We start from the raw sequence: 20,956 nt of genomic DNA on the forward strand, positions 1-20,956 counted from the left end.
ACTAATGAAATTAGTTACATTTACATTGTATTATTTATTCCACCATAGACCAGATGCTGCAGGCCACAACAAGCCGTGCTGTGATCCAGTGCTTCATCTAGTCTCTTCTTAGCTGTGCTCACCTCAGTGAGCTGGAGAAATACAGTCTTCCCCTCTGCAGCCTGGTCAAGCAGTCAGCCTGACATCTTTTTTTAAAGCCAAAATGCTTCAACTACTCACATTAAGCATTGCTCAGCTCCTGGCACTGGCTTCTAAAGTCTCCTACCCCAAGTCCCCAGCCATTTTTATTTCAAAGCTTTTGGAATTCATGAAATCGGAAAAAAGGTAAAGTGCTCGTATAAGACAGCTATAAAGCACGTGGCCTTGGCTGCCCACTTAGCACTGGAATAAGATTAAATACTTTCTATTTTTGCACTTCAAAACACTGTGGGCAATACTTGAGCTCCCCGGTTGGTTTTTAAGTTCAGTCTGTGATTATACAAGTGTGCGCTTACATCGACGGCAAAAGTCTGAACGTTTCAAAGCATCAGAGCCTGATCACATCCTGTTTCAAAGCGCCTTGTTCCCCGCACAGCTGCATGCTAATGCAATTTAACCTCAACACACATCCATGCTGATTTCATCAAGCAGCCCTGTATGCAATTTAATAACAATGCAAAGAGAACTCAGGTTTGTCTCTCAAAGGCGACACTTCTGAAAACATTAAATAGTGAGAGGGCTTCCATCATCTCGCCTCAAGGATATCATTCATCTTTGTCTCACCCTCTCACTTTTTGAGCCTGTGATATCCTGAGCTAATTTGATGGTGCATTTTGCAGTCTAGTCACTGATTAAGGCATCTCCATTCATCATGGTTCTGGTAAGCGTTCCCAAGGCTTGTTGTTCGCCTTTGAAAAGAAAGCGATAGCATTGCATCACGGTGACAGTTTTTCATTATAAACAGTTTACTTAACATCACTTATCCATCCACATGATGAGCTCGTCAGTCATGTGGCAGGGAGGCAGATCCCATCACTTCATGAAATTAGATTAGCACCATTTCCTTGCCAACTTCCCACCCTGTAAAAAAAAAAAAAACAATACAACCACAGTGTCAAAATAAACGCAAATATATCTTTTTGATTGAGAAAGTCAAATGAAGAGCTCTTCGCTTGGAGAGCTATTAAAAGTGCGATGCTTTTAACACTGTTGAAACAAGAGAGACACTTTCAATTAAGTTTGCAAGTTTTGTCATTATCTAAAAATGAATGCATCGGTATCTTTCGTGCATTTTCCATCAAATGAAATGATGCTTCCATTAGTGCTGTGGAGGAAACGTTTACATTTAATATTTGGAATCTTGAATATGATGTGTTGTTTCTTGGTGGTGGTTGTGTTTTGCTTTGTTGTTTGAAACAGTTCCAGCCACAATAGATTTGTTTTTTGGACTTATTATGCTGTGCAGACTGTGTTGATTTTAAATGAAGTTTACTCCACAGGGGCTCCTTCTTCATGCATGTCTTATTTTTGTGTTTTAACCCCTGGAGAGAAAAAAGAACTGGGTCTAAGTATCTTAGGAGTTTCTTTTTAAGATTCTTTTTCTGACCATTGTGTGTTTTTTAAATTATTTTCTCTTTTTTTATGCATTGCAGGCCTTTTAATTAGGGGTATAATTATTTGTATGGGCCGTTGACGCACAACATGTCTACAGACTTTTGGGTAAAATGTATAGGCCATGCATTTATTAGGGAAAATGTTACGCTTTAGGTCCTTTAAAGGTATAGTTCACCTAAAATCAACTGTTTGGTTACCAACAGGGTGAGTAAATAATGGCAGAATTTTCCTTGGGCAACTGGACACCATTTCTTTAGTTTTAATCAGAAACTTTTTCATCTTTGAAGTGCAAATGCTTTATCTATTTACAAACTCTACGTTACCAAAGCAAATCATATATCCCCAATGTTTGTCTTCTGTTTAGAATCAGAACCAGCGATAGCCCATTCACAAGTGAATCACTCTTAGGAGCCGATTTAGTTTAATGAATCGGTCAATCGCTTTATCATATCTATCTGATTCAAATCGCGATTCAGTTTGAATCATTCGAGCATTTGCACTCACGCGTTGGATTGTTCGGAGCTGTTTGTCATAGCAAAACCCAATCGGTATATTGTTGAGCACAGATGAGAAAAGATTAAGTGATAGAAGAAATGGATGTTTACAAACGATTGGAATAAACGTCGTATTTGCCACCGACCGATGAAGAAACGTGCTGCTCGCGAACGACAGGTATTTCGGATCAGGTGCTTTTAGAGATTGTGAGCAAACGTCGACTGTTTGGAAATAGATCTGATGGATATTTTGAAAACAGCTGAACTAATTTCAGGCTACCAAAAATTATAATAAGGTTTATAATATTTTTTTGTTATTTCTCTGCACTGTCAACTACAAAATATTGGCACCACCTTATTCTAAACCAAAACATAAAAGTCATGAACCACGATTTTTTTCAATTTTTTTGAATGTATTTTTGTCCTTTAATCACCTCTTCTTCAACTCAGCTACAAGGCAAACGTGCATTGACAAGGTTTTTTTCACACAACTTTCAGCCAGCAAAATATTTTCTTGTGCAAGCTGATGCAGACAAGGTTCAGCCAGCAAAATATTGAAAGAGAAAAGTTTAGAGAGGAGGAATATATCTAGAGAGATTTGGGAGGTGAGACAGAGTGCATTTACTTTAATAGAGAGAAATTGGTGCCTTTCATGTCAAAGAAACTGTCACAGTCATGAAATAATATAAGTCACACTGTTATTACAAGCAGCCACACAGTGGTATATAAGCACTCCTCAGCAGAAATAAAAAAATAATAAATAAAATAATAAAGCTGAAGAATTGAAGAAAAACTGCATATAATGGAGGCATGAAAGTGAATCTATAGCAGAGCAGGCACAAGGTTTTTTTTTTTTTTTTTTTTTTTTTTTTTTTTTGCAAAATGCCTTTTATGAAACCAAGCAGGTATTTTCAAAGTTTTCACTCTAGCAGCCGTAAATAAAATGACATAAAACAGATATGTTTGTATGAAGATTTCTCTTAAGGAATGAGTAGAAACTAAAAAAAAAAAAAAAAAAAGCACCACAGAGGTGTCATAAAAACATTCCATATGACTCATTATACTGTATGTGTGAGGAAAATATCATTGTGAGCTTTTGTGTGAGGAAAAGACCAACATTTAAAGGAAAAGTTCACTTTCAGAATGAAAATTCTGCCATCATTTACTCACCCTCCACTTGTTCCAAACCTGCAAGAGTTTTTTTCTTCTGTTGAGCACAAAAGAAGATAATCTGAAAAATGTTAGTATGCGAACAGTTGATGGGCACCATTGACTTCCATAGTAGGACTATATATATATATATATATATATATTCTGGAAGTCAATGGTGCCCCATCAACTGATCGGATACTAACATTTTTCAGATTATCTTCTTTTTTGTTCCGCAGAAGAAAGAAACTGGTCTAGGTTTGGAACAAGTGGAGGGTGAGTAAATAATGACAGAATTTTCATTCTGAAAGTAAACTACTCCTTTAAGTTGTTACTCAGTGATAATCCATTAAAATATGGCACGTGAGCACAAAAGGCTCCACCTTTTTGTGTCACTTTTATCATCTGGAAAATAATGTATTCTTCTACTCCAAGTCTGTTTATCTATTTGTTTTCCAGAAAAGAAACCCAGCAGTATGTGTTTGGAACGTCATGACAGTGAGTAAATGATATCTAAATTTCCATAATTCCATTTTTATCATGGTCAGAGGAAGTTATTTGTCAGTCTTGCCCATTAGGTTTTCAAGCATCCAGATTCTTTTTTTCTGTCCAGAGGAGCAAATAGGCAGGTTTTGATTCCTGCCCTTGTGTTCTCAAGTAGTTTGTCACTGAAGTTTGTGTATGTCAGATGGTTTACAAAAATATATTTTTTGGTGATGCCTCAGATCGATTATGTCACCCCAGTGACGGACTAAAACAATTTCAGAATTTTCACTTTCATACTCTTTGGACATTTTATCAGAGAGATGGTTAATGCTTCTTCCATCTCTTGAACTTTTTGATCTTGTCTGTCTGTAGCTCCACTGATGTCTGACAGAGATCCATACTGATGTATGACAGTCTCGTCGTACTTGGCACTTTGTCTTTTGTGTGAAATTGAACCTTTATTTGACTGCCAGTGAAAGGCTGCTTGTAAATAAAGTAAAATTTTAGGGCTGCCAAGTTGAATTCTCAGCTCACTGAGCTGACATCCTGAAATAGCTGGCTATGGAGTGAAAGAGACAAGCAAAACATTAGCTATGGCACGGTTTCTAACTCAAAGCAAGTCATAACCTGAAAAGAGTGAGTCTAAGTTTTGAGGGGGATCTTAACCTTTGCTATCACAAATGAAGTTGTTAAAAGAGTAATTATATCCATACTTGCTTCTGTTTTGTATTTTAATTGCTTTGAATCAGCTCTGTGGTAGAATATTTTTTTTCTCTTATTTTGAATCTATCAAATGACCAGACCTCATGCTGAAATTATGGATTTCAATGTCCATCCTTAATTCTAAATCCACAATAAATGACCTTTGTGTCTCAAAAGCTTAGTATGTCTTAGTATTATCTCAGTGAGCGAGTCTTACCACTTCTCAGTTGTGTGAGAGACAGTTATCAGTATAAAAACCTCTTACATTTTTAATGTTTCTGAAGTGCTAATGGTATTGCATGCTTTTAGTAATTCAAGTTTATTTTATTTGTATAGCGCTTTTTACGATACAAATCATTACAAAGCAACTTTACAGAAAATTAAGTTTCTACAATATTTAGTAGTAGCTTATCAGTGGTGACTGTCATTTCATGTGCATATAGCAGAAATTTTCAGAAAAATCAATAAAAAGACGTAAACAAACAGACGATTAACACTATTAACAGCAATTATGCAATCAAACTTATAGCAAAATGTGGTAGTTCTGTATGTTGTCTCTGGGTTAGCATCATCTGAGGTCCTCTGAGGGGCTGGCATCATCTCTTCTCAGGTGTGTCTGGATCCAGACTGGAGCTTGTGTAAATCCTAGTTACCACGGGATGTAAATCCCGTGGCAAAGCAGAGAAACAAATAGAGACATAATTAGCGTAGCTGCTGTTCCAGCCAAGTAAAATTTATTTGTTTAACCCAAGCTAAAGAATAATAATGCACATTTGATCAGATATAACTGCAGTCCAAAATTATGAGATGCATTATTTGAATGCTTGGCCAAAGAGGTGTGTTTTTAATCTAGATTTAAACAGAGAGATTGTGTCTGAGCCCCGAAGATTATCAGGAAGGCTATTCCAGAGTTTGGGAGCCAAATGCGAAAAAGCTCTACCTCCTTTAGTGGACTTTGCTATCCTAGGTACTATCAAAAGTCCAGCGTTTTGTGACCTTAGGGAGCGTGATGGGTTGTAGCGTGGTAGAAGACTAGTTAGGTACGCAGGAGCTAAGCCATTAAGGGCCTTATAAGTAAGTAATAATATTTTGTAACTGATACGGAACTTAATAGGTAGCCAGTGCAGAGACTGTAGTATTGGGGTAATATGATCATATTTTCTTGACCTGGTAAGGACTCTAGCTGCTGCATTTTGGACTACCTGTAGCTAATGTAAATAATGTGTAATATAACTAATAATGTCTAGGAACAAACTCATTGCATGATAATTTCTGGCAAAACAAAGCTTGTTTTATGTTTTATTTTTACATGCTTAAATCTAAGTCATCAAATTTGTTACCTTATCTAAATATGTTTAATTATTAACATCGATCTTGTATTATATATATTGTTTATAGTCCAGTCATTTAAAGATTCTGTTTTAGTGAGTAAGCTGCTGAGAATTTTGATGCTCATACCTAAGTGATATCTTTTTAAAAACTTGTAAATATTTATAACATATATTTACTTGGTCTTGATGTCTTATTTGATCTCTTAGAAATGGGTAAAACTGCAGTCACATGACATGGTTTCCATCTAGTCACATGAAATCATTTTGTTAGATGATGTCAAAGCTCTTCATGAGTTATCCAGTACTAATAATAATACTTTTAATATTTGTATAGGCAGATTCAGGTTAAAACATTGCACAAACTGTTCAGTGAAACTACTCTTATGTTTAGATCCTATGTTTGTATTTTTAAAACAGCTTGCAGTTTAATGTTTATTGCTTGACTCTGTATACATTGTAATTTATTGTTAGAAAAGTGAATAATTTAAATTATATTCTGTAGTTTTGCCACAAATGCATTCTATATAGAGAGCTGTACAGCTTAAGTTGTACTCAACCTGGAACTTTCAAAAGTTAAAAGTCTAGGGTAATTTTTAATGCACTGTTCAGCATGAATATGCACTTCATTATCAGTAGACACGTTGTGAGCATCAAACTTGCTACAAGGCATCCACTTTTAAAGTTTTGCTAATTTTAAAGGTGAAGATGAGGGTAGACATTTTCTAATCAGACAAAATGTGAATGAGCAATCTGGTGCAGAAAACAGCTGCGTAGCTGACAGAGAAACTTGTATTTGCTTGTGTAAAAAAAAAATTAAAAGCAACATGCAGGTCACAGAGAGTGAGCGATATTGATGCAGAAAACCTTTCCTTTCTGCAAATTAAGATTAATTCTTACTGAGCAAGCGTTTAGTAACAATATTGAAGCAGACAGTATCTAATTTATTTCACCAAGGTTATGCACCGCAAATCCAGATGTCGGCTTTAAGTTTGTGCTGGTTGGTACATAAATATTTTGAGAGATTGCCTTAGTGACAGTTTGAGTTTGTAAAATCCCTGAAGTGTCTGTGCTGACTTTTTATCCACACAAATCAATGCAGTCAACAAGTTTAAGGCATGAACATCAGGTCTAGCTGGATTAAGAATATATTCAGAAATTTGAAGTGCATGTATACTACCTTTCAAAAGTTTGATGTTTGTAAGATAAAAAAAAAAAAAGTAATATTTTGAAATATTATAAAAATGTTAAATAATTGTTTTCTGTTTTAATATATTTGTAATGTATGAATTTAACAATTCAATAAAATGTAAAAAAAAAAAAAAAAAAAAAAAAGTATTTTAAATGTATTTTAAATATATCTTCTTATCTATGTTGAAAGCAGTAGTGCTGCTGTGGAAAATAAGTCATTATTTATTGATACTCCAAAAATGAGGACGGCATTTTAATTTTTGGGGTAAAATGTTCCTTTAATGAAGTAATGTTGGTGTCTGCCATCTTATAAATTCTTATTGTGTTTTTTCCAACAACCTATAGAATTGGGTAATATTTTAAAATTTGGCCTTGCTGGCCAGGAATTAAATACTCTGGCCACAATCATTGAAAAGTAAATTAAATTCAAAAGCTAGATGCCTTGGCTTGCTCTGATATGTTTCCTGTGTGCAGATGGCACATAATATATGTCCAGGTCATTCCTCTGCCCTAATCAGTCTCTACTTTTGTTGTCATTTAGACATTGATTAATCGATGGCACTCTATTAAGATTAATTGTTAGGTAAGAAATTAAACACATTCACTCCCTGCCGTATTTTATGGTTTTCCTGATTTTAATGATGGTTTGGTCTCACTGTTAAAGCTTCTGCTCTAAAGACTCTGGCACAGCTTTAAGACAGATATTAAAAAGTGCCCTTTAATCATATGTAGGGAGGTGGGAAAAATGCAGGGAGGATGGAATGATTGGAGGACTATGAATCACCTGGCTTGGGGAGAAATGAGTGGAATTCAGTGGTGTTTTTACTCTTCATTTGATTTCTGTCAGCTTAATGGTCATTGGTCTGTCTGGCTCCTCTTTGCCGAGTGCGATGCACGGCATGATTTACATGCTGTGTAATCGCCTCAGTAATGGTTCTGATGGGCCTCTGTCAAACAGTTTGTTCTCTTAATATTTGCTTGGCTCACCTTCAGGGTCTCACTGATAAAAATGTGTGTCTTAAAACTAATTTCTTGTTAAACACATCCGCCGTATAATGACATTAAATGGCAGTTAAAAACCAAACGTTTTCAAAGTTGTCAAATCAGTTCTACGAGCTCAAGTTTAAAATAGGACAAAAAAGATATACATGTAGAGCTTCCTTTTCATTAGAATCGACAACTTTTTATGTAACAAGCAGACCAGTCATTCAATTTAAACGTTTAGCTGAATTAATGATGACATAGAACTGTTATGCAGTTCTATATTTTTATAAAAGAGTGAGGCATGCTTTGCTCAATCAGTTAAACTTCATAAATGTGTAACTTTTTTTACACGATGGCCATAATATTAACAAGTATGCCTAACAGTATGGAAGTATGGAAGAGCTAAAGGTAACTGAGAGTTAGAATTAAAGATAATTTTGTTATCAAAAATTAATAATATCATACTGTTTTTTTGTTAATTTACAACTAACAAGATGATATTGGGATCTTAATTATTATCAATTAAAACAATATTTTCAAAAAAAAAAACTTTTTAGATGTAAAGGGCTTTTATATGGCAAAAATAACAATACCCACTTAAAACGAAGTAGTGAAATAATTTAGATTTAATTAAATTAATTTACCCTTATGTTTGTTTAATTGTGAAATTGTTATGAAAGAAAATAATATAATTTCATGTTTTAAACATTTTACCCATAAAATATGAAGACTTGGAACTGTGCTTTATAACATAAGGTAAAAAGTTTTCCTGAAGTTTTTGATTTCTTTTTAAGGCTATTAAAAGTCTTGCTTATGTTTCTCTGAAGGCTGAGTCCTGAGGGTTACCTGTAAGTTCAGATGACCCCTTGTATTAAATAAAACTTTATGGCTGAAGTGTATGCATGCAACTCATGCTGGAATACACAAAAGTTCAGGAAGCAAAAAAAAAAAAAAAAATAGAATAAAATCCATTACATCTAAAAACTAGACAGAATGGCTCATAATTAATGGAACTAAGACTACAATTGTGTGGCTGGCTGAACGGTGGTGACGAAATAAGGACAGAATTTTCATCTTTTTGTGAAATATCCCTTTAAATCATCTGGATTTATTCAGGTTTACTGAATAGAAACTAGGGCCTACTGTTTGCGTGTCTGTCAGTGTAAACGATGGAGTAGTTCACGCCAGTATTTGTGTTACTTCATATTAGCCTACAGTATATTGCAAAAAAATGTTTACTGTGTATTTTCAATACATTTGTATTGAGTTCAATGTGCAAGGTGCAACAAAATAGCCTGAATAAAATAACCTCTGTGTGATCATGTGATATTAGGCCTCTTTTGTGCATTTATCTTAACATCAGTATCACAGATGCCAAAATAAATGCGCAAAAGAGTCCTAACACCATGATCCTTCTGAGGTGTCAAATGAATTCTTTATATTTTCAGCTTATGCTTGTGGGCACAGTTTATGAAAGGTTACCTTGATACAGCCCTTCTAGCTAGAGGTTGATTGTGTTCAGTGGGGCACTGAGGGAGATTACCTCCAGTTTTTATTTAGTCCCAAAATTGATCTGCGTGAACTTTGGGCTGACATTAATGATGGCGGCTATCTGGATCTAAGCTGCTCGCTCTGGCGCAGGGTGCTATCTGAAATCGATAGGGCCCTCTGTTCTTCTCTCTCTTGATTTCTCTTTCTCCTCTCTCTTTCTTTTTCTTCTAAGATCCTGAGGTGATTTTTTTCATATATGGTGAAAGCCCACACTGTGGACCCTGTACTCATGCGTGTCATCTTTGCCACACTTCTTGCGTCCCCCCTCTATGTGCTGGTGATCAACATGATGATCCTTTCTTTTCTCAGCCAGACTGTCCCCCGTGGTCCTTTTTATTCATTCTCTCTCTCCCTCTCTCTCTTTCTCTCACTCTTTCTCTCTCTATCTCTCTCTTGCTGTATCTCTCTTCATCTCTTTTTTTCTCTTCTCATTCATGTCTCTGAATAGATTCTAAAAGTAGCTCTGCATGTACAGAGGGGTCCAAACATTTGAGACCACATTGAAAATATATATATTTTTTAACCTAGAAAGATAGAGAATGTTTTATCATTTTGATTTTATGGTCTAAAATGCATAGATACTGCACTATATTTAGGTCACCAATCAAATAAGCACAAGATGCTCTTTGATTCAGTCTTTTAAAATAAATAAATTCAGCTGTTCTCAAATTATTCTAATAATATATACTATATAACTGATACAAAAATGTATTCAGTAAGGTAAAATAGAAGCCTGTGTATGGATGTGCAAGTTTTTATGTTTGTCTTTGTTTGTTCTTCTGCTGCATCAGCTGAATTTAATGTCATTGCAGATGGACTCTTACCAAAGAAACTCACTTAGAATAACATAAAAAACAAGAATATTGTGTTGAATGACAAAGCAATCTAGTTAAGTCACTGACATTGAGTTAGAATTGCATTAGTTTTGTTTCTTGAATTCATTGCGAGGTTATTTGTATTTATGTAATGTGCTGTATAATTTATATATATATTTTTTTTATTTATGTGAAACTGACCCTGACTACTACACGGCAGATCAGTCTGGTTTTCAAAAAAAAACAAAAAAAAAAACACACAGACACTGGGCAGTGAAAGCTCAAACTTTTTGCCAGTTTCGTAATGGCATAGTTCTCTCATTTATATTCATGCTATAATCCAGGGCTGTAACCACCACAGACTTTGATTGGGACAGGTGCCCTGCAGTAATTAGATATGGTTAAATTGTCCTCCCCACAGCCTTTGATATTCTTAATGGTGTTCAGCTGCACTTGATTTCCCACAGCTTTGTTTATAGTTTTTTTTTTTTTTTTTTTTTTTTTTAATGTACACATCAATCAGTGAGTAGCACACAAGCCATATTACAAACCAGGATCAAAACCTTACAAATAAACCTTACAAATTAAAAGCCAAAAATGTTCCACCTTATTACATTTCCATGGACAATGGAAAAGTGTACCAAGATAATTTTTACACTTCATACAGTAAAACTGCATTTCTCTAAATCTGTTGCAGACAGAAATGGTAACTGGGAGGTTAATAATGTTTTTCCATGAAACAGTATCAATATTAACCCCAGTGTTTTTACTCCAAGATCTCTGTAGATCAGTAAACTTATTCTGCCAGTGCTCATATAACATTGAATAAAATTTAGATATAAACGTTTGAGTGTCTGCACTACAAAGGAAAATTTTCTCCACCATTCCAAGTACTAACATAATGTAAATATTTATAGAAATCTTTATGTGCAATATGAAAAAAGGACATGATTGAATTCATGATTTAATGTCATGAATTCACCTTTATAGAAGAGATATGAGCTTGTTTCCATGAGAAAAATATGGTCCTATTTTAGGACACAGACAGGATTTTCTACCAGCAAGGAGAGAATAGATAAGGATTGTTTATAATGATAAAATCTTTTAATAGCAGACCAAGCTTGAAAATAAAAGAGGTAAATTCTTCAATTCAGAAGGAACTGGAATCTTTTCATCTAAGAGATTTACTAATTCAGAGGTACCACATAAATCCATTTCTGTTTCAACCCAAGAAGCATCAGGAGGTTTGGGACTCCAGCCCATAATTATTCTGGCTTGTGTTGCCCAAGCATAAAACTTTAGATTAGGCCACCTTTACCTGTTGGTTGTTGTAGAACATGCAGCTTAATCTTAGGCTTCCTGCCTGCCCATATAATTGTAGATATCTATTAATTTATTACTTTAAGATACCTTGAAGACAAAGAAAAGACATAGAAAGAAGGTATAGGATTCTAGGTAGAGTAATCGTTTTAATTAAAATTATCCTTCCTAAAAAGGAGACCGGAAGAGTAGACCAACGTATCAAATCATTCTTAACATGTGCTATCAATGGTTTTATATTTGATGAATATAATGCTAAAAGTTTTGGTGGTATATGTATGCCCAGGTATGTTAAGCCTTGGGGTACCCATCTAAAAGATTTAGATTTACTATGCATCCCAATTGGCATGATTTCAGATTTATGAAAATTAACTTTATAGCCAGAAACAGACCCACATTTTTCAATACATTTAATAATTTCCGGCAAATAATTGTCAGGCCGGTTAAGTGTAAGAATGACATCATCTGCATAAAGCATTATTTTTGTTGGTTTCTCCCCAAATAGACACCATGAATTTTCTCATTCTGTTGTATACAATGCTAAAGGCTCTATAGCAATAGCAAACAATAAGAGTGACATTGGGCAACCTTGACGTGTTCCATTGTGAAAATCAAATTAGGCAGAAACAACATTACCCTATCGGATGCTTTCTCTGCATGGATTGACACTAGAAGGCTTGAATCTGAAGTTTTTTCAAGGTAGTTCATAATATGAAATAAACGTTGAGTATTATAGTAAGATTGGCGGCCTTTAATAAAGCCTGTCTGATCAGCATTAATTAAACTGGCAATAACAATAATTTTAGCCAATATGTTTATATTAACATTTAGTAATCTTATGGGCCTGTACGAGCCATGTTGTTCAGGGTCTTTCCTTATTTTTTAAGATAAGTGAAATTACTGCTGTATTCATATAATCAGAAACAAAGGATTGTTCAAATGCTTTAGAAAGGGCCTTCAAAATGCTTGTCAAAATGCTTTTCCAAGCTTGTCATGCAATATCTGAAACAATTCAACTGGAAAACCGTCAGGGCCTGGAGATTTCCCCAGTTGTAAAGAAGAAATGGCAGATTTAACTTCTAGCAAAGAGAGAGGGGCTTTTAATAAAATGTGCTGTCTAGTGGTTATACTTGTTACCACTACATTAAAAAAAGACTAGGCCTATATGAATTACCTTCAGATGAATAGAGTGCAACATAAAACTGTCTAAAGACATTGTTGATTCTTTATCATCAGTACATCTTCTCCCCTCTCTATCTCTCACCACTGAAATAAAATTTGTACCTGGTCTGTTCATTATAAGTTTTGCCAATAAACGTTTTAATTTATTTCCCATCTCAAAAAAGCATTGTCTGGCAAAAAGAACGTCTCTCTCAGCCTGTGATGTCATTAAGTCATTTAATAACATCTTAGAATGCTTTATTTTTTATTTGGGTAAGTATATCTTCCATTTGTGAATTATCCTTATTCTTTTTGCTTGCATAATAAATTATCTAATATAAGCTATACTGAATACCTGTGCAAAAGAATTCTCATTAAGATTATTAGGGGCATATATACATCCAATAACAATTTCCTTACCACAAAGTAAACCCTTTATTAGGATAATTTGAACTTCTTCATCAGAATCTTGTGTTATTAATGTAAACAGAAGGTTTTTATGTAACGGTATACAAACACCACAACTTTTTGTAGAGAAAAAAGAATATTAGATCTGCCAACCCAGTCCCTGCAAAAAACTATTATAAATAAGTAATACTACTTATTAAGAGGAGTCTCTTGTAACAAAGCAATTTGAATCTTATCCCTCTTTAATATATTTAAGATTTTCTTTCTTTTAATAACATTATTTATCCCTTTAATATTCCAGCTATAACTTCATATATAAACTTTCTAATACTTATTATACTAATTGCAATTTTGTTAAACATTACTGTTTAGTTTATTGTTAGAGTGACAAAATGTTTTAAAAGTTGCATTTTTAAGCGGATCTACCTCATTGTTCTAACAGTGCTTGCAAATGTCAAAATGATCGAGATGGCCAGTCAAATCAAAGAAGGCAAACTTTACTCTTCACTGAAACAAACATGAATTCCAGTGCTACGCTTCAGGAAATATGTATGAAAGACATTTTTATTTGACACCTGTTGAATTGAATTGAAGGTAGGCGATCATTTTGATTCCTGTAATTCATAACTAAATGTGACAGCAAAAAACATTACATAGCCATTTTTAGAATATTACATTTACAATAACAGTGAATGTGTGCATATTTTAAATTAAAATGTTATTTGCATATAGTTAAAATGTGTTCTACATGTTTTGGTAATCTCAGAAGAAGAATGCACCGTTAGAGTCCTCATGCCACTCATTAAAGCTTCAAATGGAGGAGCTTATCAAAAAATGTATCTTCACATCATTAATTTGTCCCCCCATGCAAACAGCAACTTGGCACACAACATCATAAATCATTTTACAGTAGACTGACTCTCATGTTGGCATATGAACATAAAATAATGACAAGAAAGAGCATGAGCTAAATGAAAATAAAAACAGGACATAATAATTGTCTTCAAACTTTAATGGTTTTAGTTTTCTGACTCATAAATTGTCCTTGTTTGTTTTTCGGTTGCATTTATATAAGTTGCAACACACAATCAAATTAATAACAGCAGGCTTTCAAACTTTTATTGTAGTGATGATCTGCTTACCAGGGACCCCTATTTTTCATGTATAAATACACATTTATGTTGTGTGAGAAACATGGTAAACATATTAGAAATACAACATATTAAACATTAATATATATATATATATATATATATATATATATATATTATATATATATAATATATATATATATATATATATATATATATATATATATATATATATAATTTTAATCAAATGATATTTATTCACTCAGTTTTAAACCTCACTAATGAGTTTCACTTACAGGATTAGAAGCCACAAACCACAACATACTCGTAGCACTGTATACTTTAAACAAGAAAACATTTAAGATTAAATCAAGTGTTGTATCTTTCTCAGCTTGGATTAGAAGTGATATTTTTTGTGCAGCTATGTGTGGACAGCATGTGATAATATCCATATATTTTATATTTGTACCAAAGACCAAAGTCTTCAGATGAATGTTAACATGACATTTTTATCACATTACCCTAAAAAAATTGCCACTATAAAAGAGATGTGATATTGTATTGAGCCATATGGCACACACAACCTGATTGAAGACCATAATTTGCTCATGATAAGAGCCCGCACCAATATACAGCATTGAAGTCTCTCAAGGGAAATTACATTTCCACAGGCAAATTACATTTAACAACCTGACAAATGTATATCTTTTAGTGTGAAAGAAATGAGTATTAATGGCTATTATTTCTTGCCTACTCCTCCTATTCTTAAAGGAATGTTCTGTCATCAATTGCTCATGTTGTTACAATATTCAGATATGGCACAGCAAATTGTGTCACAGCAGGTTTAACATCAATGATGCCAAATGTCATTGGTTCTCATATGTCTTATAACCTTTCACAATATGGCACATTTGCATATGCACATATTCAATCACACAAATTAGAGAGTTATAGCAGAAAGAAAAGATTGTCTACTCAGGGATAGTTTACCTAGGGGGAGTCAATGGGAACAGAAACGGGTAAGGTTACCCACATTTTTCAAAATATCTTTTTGGGTTTAACAGAAGAAAGAAACTCATACAGGTTTGAAACAATGTCAAGGTGAGTAAATGATGTCAAATTTTCATTTTTGGCTTTTTGGGAGAAGTACCCCTTTCAGAATGAACTTCCTGTGGTCTCTGGAGGAATGAAAGTAACACATTTTTAACAACATGAGTACATGATGACATTGTTTTTCATTTTTGGGTAATCTTTAACACTTTATTTGATACTGTTTGTTTAGAATGAGTGTTCAGGTTGAGGGATTGGAGGTACTGCACTTTGAAGTGACAACTTCTTCCGCTGGAGACGGTTTTGATGCTGAATCGTCTTCTTAAAAAATAATGAGGGAAGGGGTGGTGGGTGTACAGAGAAGGAAAGAAAGACGGGAAAACATATGAGGGCTAGGAGAAGGGGAACTGTTTCACACCAACTTCAGATCACTGGATGTGTTAGCTGAGGAAGAAAATGAGTTGGGAAGAAAGGCTGAGATGTTTCTCTGTTATTACTAGCCACTGACTGACACAAAACATGGGGGTGGAGAGAAACCAGTCACCATGGGTTTAGTTTATAAAATGTGCAGAATGTCACTCGATTGCTCTAGTGGTCTGTGATGACACTTCCCTTACTGTGGCTTGAATGGCTCAAAGAAAGTCCTGCTTTTGATTATTAGCAGTTGGTCAGATACACTAGTTATGGTGGCATGATATCCAATCCTGATACTCAACCCCAAATTTTCTCATTGTTTACTCTCCCTCATGCTGTTCTAGATGCATATGACTTCTTTTCTTCAGAGGAACACAAACAGAGATGTTTAAGAAATAAAATAAAAACAAATACTACAATTTAATTTAATTTAATTTAATTTAATTTAATTTAATTTAATTTAATTTAATTTAATTTAATTTAATTTAATTTAATTTAATTTAATTTGTTAGATCAGTGTTTATATAGCTCTATTTTTATAGCATAAATCTGTATAATTTTCACAAGGTGCATTGACTGTCAGTGGGTTGAGGAAGCATTGGCTAAATGCATTTTTTAACACTTGTTTTTTTAAATAATTAATTGCACTAAATAAATTAATGCACATTTTCCAATTCTGTTTCTTTCAGTTAACTTTTATGCAGGATCACTGACCCAATACATTAAAATAAAAAAAGACTATTTGCACATGATACCCACAATATTACACAAGCTGACATCATACCACACTGATCTCCATATATTAAGACTTGAGCCGCTCATACTGACATTGACATTTGCCTTAGGAAAGAGTTGCATAGCAATCACAACTTTGTTAACCTGAGTGTGGAAGCAGGATTAGTAAGTACGGCAGAAAGTTCAGTTATGAGATATGCATATTCCATATTAAACAAAGCAGAGAGAAATAGAGGGAAATGTCCATTAGATCTCAGACTAAGGGGAAAGAACGGGGTGGGAATGGTAAAATTATGCAAAAGTTATCCTTTTGACTGTCCCTTGGTTTGCTGGAGAGTTTTATAATTCAATCTTCTTTTTTTCTTTTTCTTTTTCTCTCTCTTTTTTTATATTAAACTGCAAGTTGTATAATTCATAGAAGGGCCAAGGGTTAATAACCAACTTAAGTGTCTCTGCAGATCCGATTTGCAAGTCTAAATGAACTGCTGAATATGAACTGCTGTATGACTGAAAAGTAACCAGAGCCTTCATAGAGCTCGGGGTATTGGGCCTTTGTATTTTTAATTTGGGGAAAGAATTTACTTCAGCAAACCAGATGAGAATGGGGAAAATGTATATGCTTTAAAATGCTGAAAACGTGGGATAGAAGTTCTCCATAACTTTGGAATGGTTTTATTGAACAGTTGTGTTGGCAAAGCAAACCAGGTGAAGATTCCCCATGTGGATTCAGCTGTGGGCAAAAAGTGTCAGAAAGGTGTATTTCTATTTCTTTTGGAAGTGTTGAAATCCCTTTTAGTCCAATTAATTTTAAAACAACTTTAAATGCAGTTTTTCTAAATGTCTTTTATTAATGTTGGACTCAATAGACTTTCATTGTCTGGACAAAAGCATTTGAAGCATTGTTTAAAGTATCATGTTTTGTTTTATGCTGAATAATCAGGATTGGAATGATTAGAAACTTATGGCAGTATTTTTATTTTTGGGTGGACTACCTCTTTAATGTTGCAGTATGTATACATGCAACTTTTTTTTGGATTCATCATTTTGTTATGGTGCCACTTTCACTTCTTTCTCTGTTCCTATTGTGTTGCGTTCCCAGGCCATCATATACACTGGCCCACATGAGGACTCGGGGAAAAATTAAGGTGGTAGGAAGCATAATTGAGAAAAGCAATTTATTTAGCTTATTTAAAGTTTCACAGAGCATTTAATTATTCTTCAGTGAATAATTCCCTAAAGTTTGCCACCATTTTGTAGAGCCAGAGAAGAAATTCTCTAATTTAAACACAGGGCTGCCTCACTTTTTTCCTCACCCCCTGCAATCCCTTTCTCTCTGCCTCTCAAACATCCCTGCCTTTCTATGGACTTGCTTTATTCACCGGCTTCATGGCTCATTTATTCGTAGAGCAGCCAATTTAACACAGGCTTAATCCTGCAGAGAATACTGGTGTGCTTCCAGTTCATTCTGTGATTGACGTCTGGAAAGATCTAATCGAATGCAGTGTATAAGCAGGATTGTCACTCAGGTATGGCACTCTGATTCTGTGACTCAACAAGGTTTTGTAGGTTTGTGGGAAATTCATTTTTCTAAAGAGAAGAAAAGGCGTTGGCCACAAAACGTAAAGGGAATTGCTTCTGGCTTAATCAGTCTGGAGATTGCAAAATCTATCTTTTTCTTGACATTGCCTACAAGAATGATGGACTTAAAAATAGCAGTAAATGTAACTGAAGTTTGTTGCATATTTAAAAAGCACATAATAGTGAGCATGGCACTAGATGGGGGTCATTCCTGTGTTTCCCGGGTCTTATGTTCCCTAGATTTATATGGCACATAAGGAACACATGACTGTATTCCCAAGCATATAAAATATGTTCTTATCACTCAAAGGTTTAAATCTCATATGATCTATAAAATATTTCCGCTGCACTGAACTACTTCTCTAACAACTTAGACTTAGAAAATCATTTCAGTAGAAACACTTTACCTTCTCAACATCAAGTGAGTTAATAAAGACTGTTGTTCTGAACTTTTTATTAAATTGCTTATTAAACTGGGGAACATTTGACCTTCTTGTGTGTCTCTCTCACACACACACACACACACACACACACACACACACACACACACACACACACACACACACACACACACACACACACACACACACACACACACACACACACACACACACACACACACACACACACACACACACACACACACACACACACACACACAAACAAACAATCCTGAAAACAACAAACACTATGGCAGGGATAGGCAACTCCGGTCCTGGAGGGCCACTATCCTGCAGAGTTTAGCTTCAGCCCTCATAAAAACTCACTTGCCTGTATCTATCTAGTAATCCTGAAAACACTGATTGCCTTGTTGTTCAGGTGTGTTTTTAATTAGGGTTGGAGCTAAACTCTGCAGGACAGTGGCCCTCCAGGACCGAAGTTGCCTATCCCTGCACTATGGTTTAAAGGGGGGTCAGTTGGGGTAAATTTCAAATAAATGCTGTTCTTTTGAACTTTCTATTCATCGATAAAATCGTGAAAAAATATCATCCACAAAAATTTCAAGCAACTTGCAACATTGATTTTTGTTCTTTTTCTTTTTCTGAGCACCAAATCAGAATGATTGACAGGTTTTATTTTATTATTATTAGAATTTTTTGCTTATCTTTTTACTTTTAATTGCTGCTGGACAATATGCAATAATGTGTATTCTATAATTGTTTTTACTATATTTTTCTAATGACAATTTTATGATTGATTTATAGACTACAAGCACTTTTGCCATATTTATCAGAATAAAGCAGAAAATATATTTTATAGCTTCTAAAGGCTACTGTAATGTCAGTTAACACTGCATTATTCATATATTTTATTTATTACCTGGAGATGATGTGGAAAAACACATATAAACCATATATTGTTGCAATGGTGTGTTTATTGTCATCACATTTCATTCAAAATGTTTCAGCTTTTTATTCAGCTTAGTTACAGCGATAATCGGATGCCTGTGTGTATTTTATTTAAGTATGACACGGACTCCCGCTGTAACTTTACCTGCTGGAATATTGTAAGAAGAATTTCTTACAATACTTATAAATACAAAAATATTTCTTCCAGAAATACTCAGAAGGCAGGTGAACGTTTACATGGTATTTATTCCATAAAGGATTAACAGATGGCTGCAAGCTACAATGATTCATGTCTAGTTGTATGGAAAAGTTCTTTGGCATAGGCCCCATCCTTTGTTAAAATCCCGGGGATGCAGATTCGGCTGGTCCTGCCTGAGGATGAAGGGTGGGACACACCTGGATGGACAGGGACAATCCTGGTGGTGATGGTGGTCATCAATTGCAAACACAAAAGAGAAAATTCAGCATTTATATACTCCAGGTGTTAAGCAATGATTGGCCAGAGCAAATAGTTTTGAATGGATGACGTGGGATTAGAGTCTTCCTGGTAGAACTTATGATAAAGCTATAATTTCTGTACTTTGTCTAAATGCAGCATTGGTGAACAGGCCTCTTTCAAAAACTTATTTTAAAATACCAAACCTTTTGATTGTAAGTGTAAATGTTATGTTATGTTATGTTGAATACACTGAATTTGAGTTTTGATTTGTGATTTCTCTTCATAACTGCCAGTTTCCTGCAGCCAATTTTTGAAGAAGAAAGTTTGTTGGCACCATGCTGATGTCTGTTTTCTTAACTATTCCAAGCAATGAAGATATGCCAGAAAATGACTCCACACTGAGACTTCATCATTTGCAAATTGCAGAGCTTACAGTCAGTCCTGTATGTTGGATTTGAAAAACAGATTGAGTTGACATGGCCTGTTGAGTTGACAAGTTGCCTGGTAACCGTTTCCACTCAGTTCTTTCTTAGTGTTCAAACTGTTCAATGTATCAATTTCTACTCTGTTATGAATCTGTTATGTGTACTTATACTCTGAGGATGTAGGAACAACCTTCAGCACTTCAAACTGGTTGTAGATTAGAAATCTCAATAAATACTAATCTTCTTTAAGGATCTAAAGTATAGCTACTACAGTATAAAACAAAATTAAATTCTTAATTATGTAAGATGGTTATGTGTTGAATTTCTTTTTTGGTTTTACTAGACAACAAATGTACAACGCTAGATGGTAATATAAAGATTAATCTTAATGTTCTAATTGTATAGTAAAATGTAAAGATCACAAATAATATTCTCAGAGGAATTTTCAACCAAAAAAAAAAACTCTCCCAAAATTCACCCAACATCAACACAACAAAGAAGAAGATCAGTTTGTTTCTTTATTAGAACAAATTTAGAGAAATTTAGCATTACATCACTTGCTCATCAGTGGGTCCTCTGCAGTGAATGGGTGCCGTCAGAATGAGAGTCCAAACAACTGATAAAAACATCACAGTAATCCACAAGTAATCTACATGACTCCTGTCCATCAATTAACATCTTGTAAAGTGGAAA

At 34.4% G+C, this 20,956-nt stretch overlaps 1 long non-coding RNA gene across 1 annotated transcript; it reads left to right on the top strand.

Annotated features, from left to right (window-relative positions):
• Nucleotides 1-1,660: 1,660 nt before the first annotated feature.
• Nucleotides 1,661-20,713, top strand: LOC122145636. Its single transcript, XR_006160447.1, has 3 exons — nucleotides 1,661-2,265; nucleotides 3,696-3,734; nucleotides 20,132-20,713. It is a non-coding gene; the product is annotated as an uncharacterized LOC122145636 (long non-coding RNA).
• The last annotated feature ends 243 nt before the right edge of the window (nucleotides 20,714-20,956 follow it).

This window comes from Cyprinus carpio, chromosome A1, assembly GCF_018340385.1.
Source record: "Cyprinus carpio isolate SPL01 chromosome A1, ASM1834038v1, whole genome shotgun sequence".
NCBI classification, from domain to species: Eukaryota; Metazoa; Chordata; class Actinopteri; order Cypriniformes; family Cyprinidae; genus Cyprinus; species Cyprinus carpio.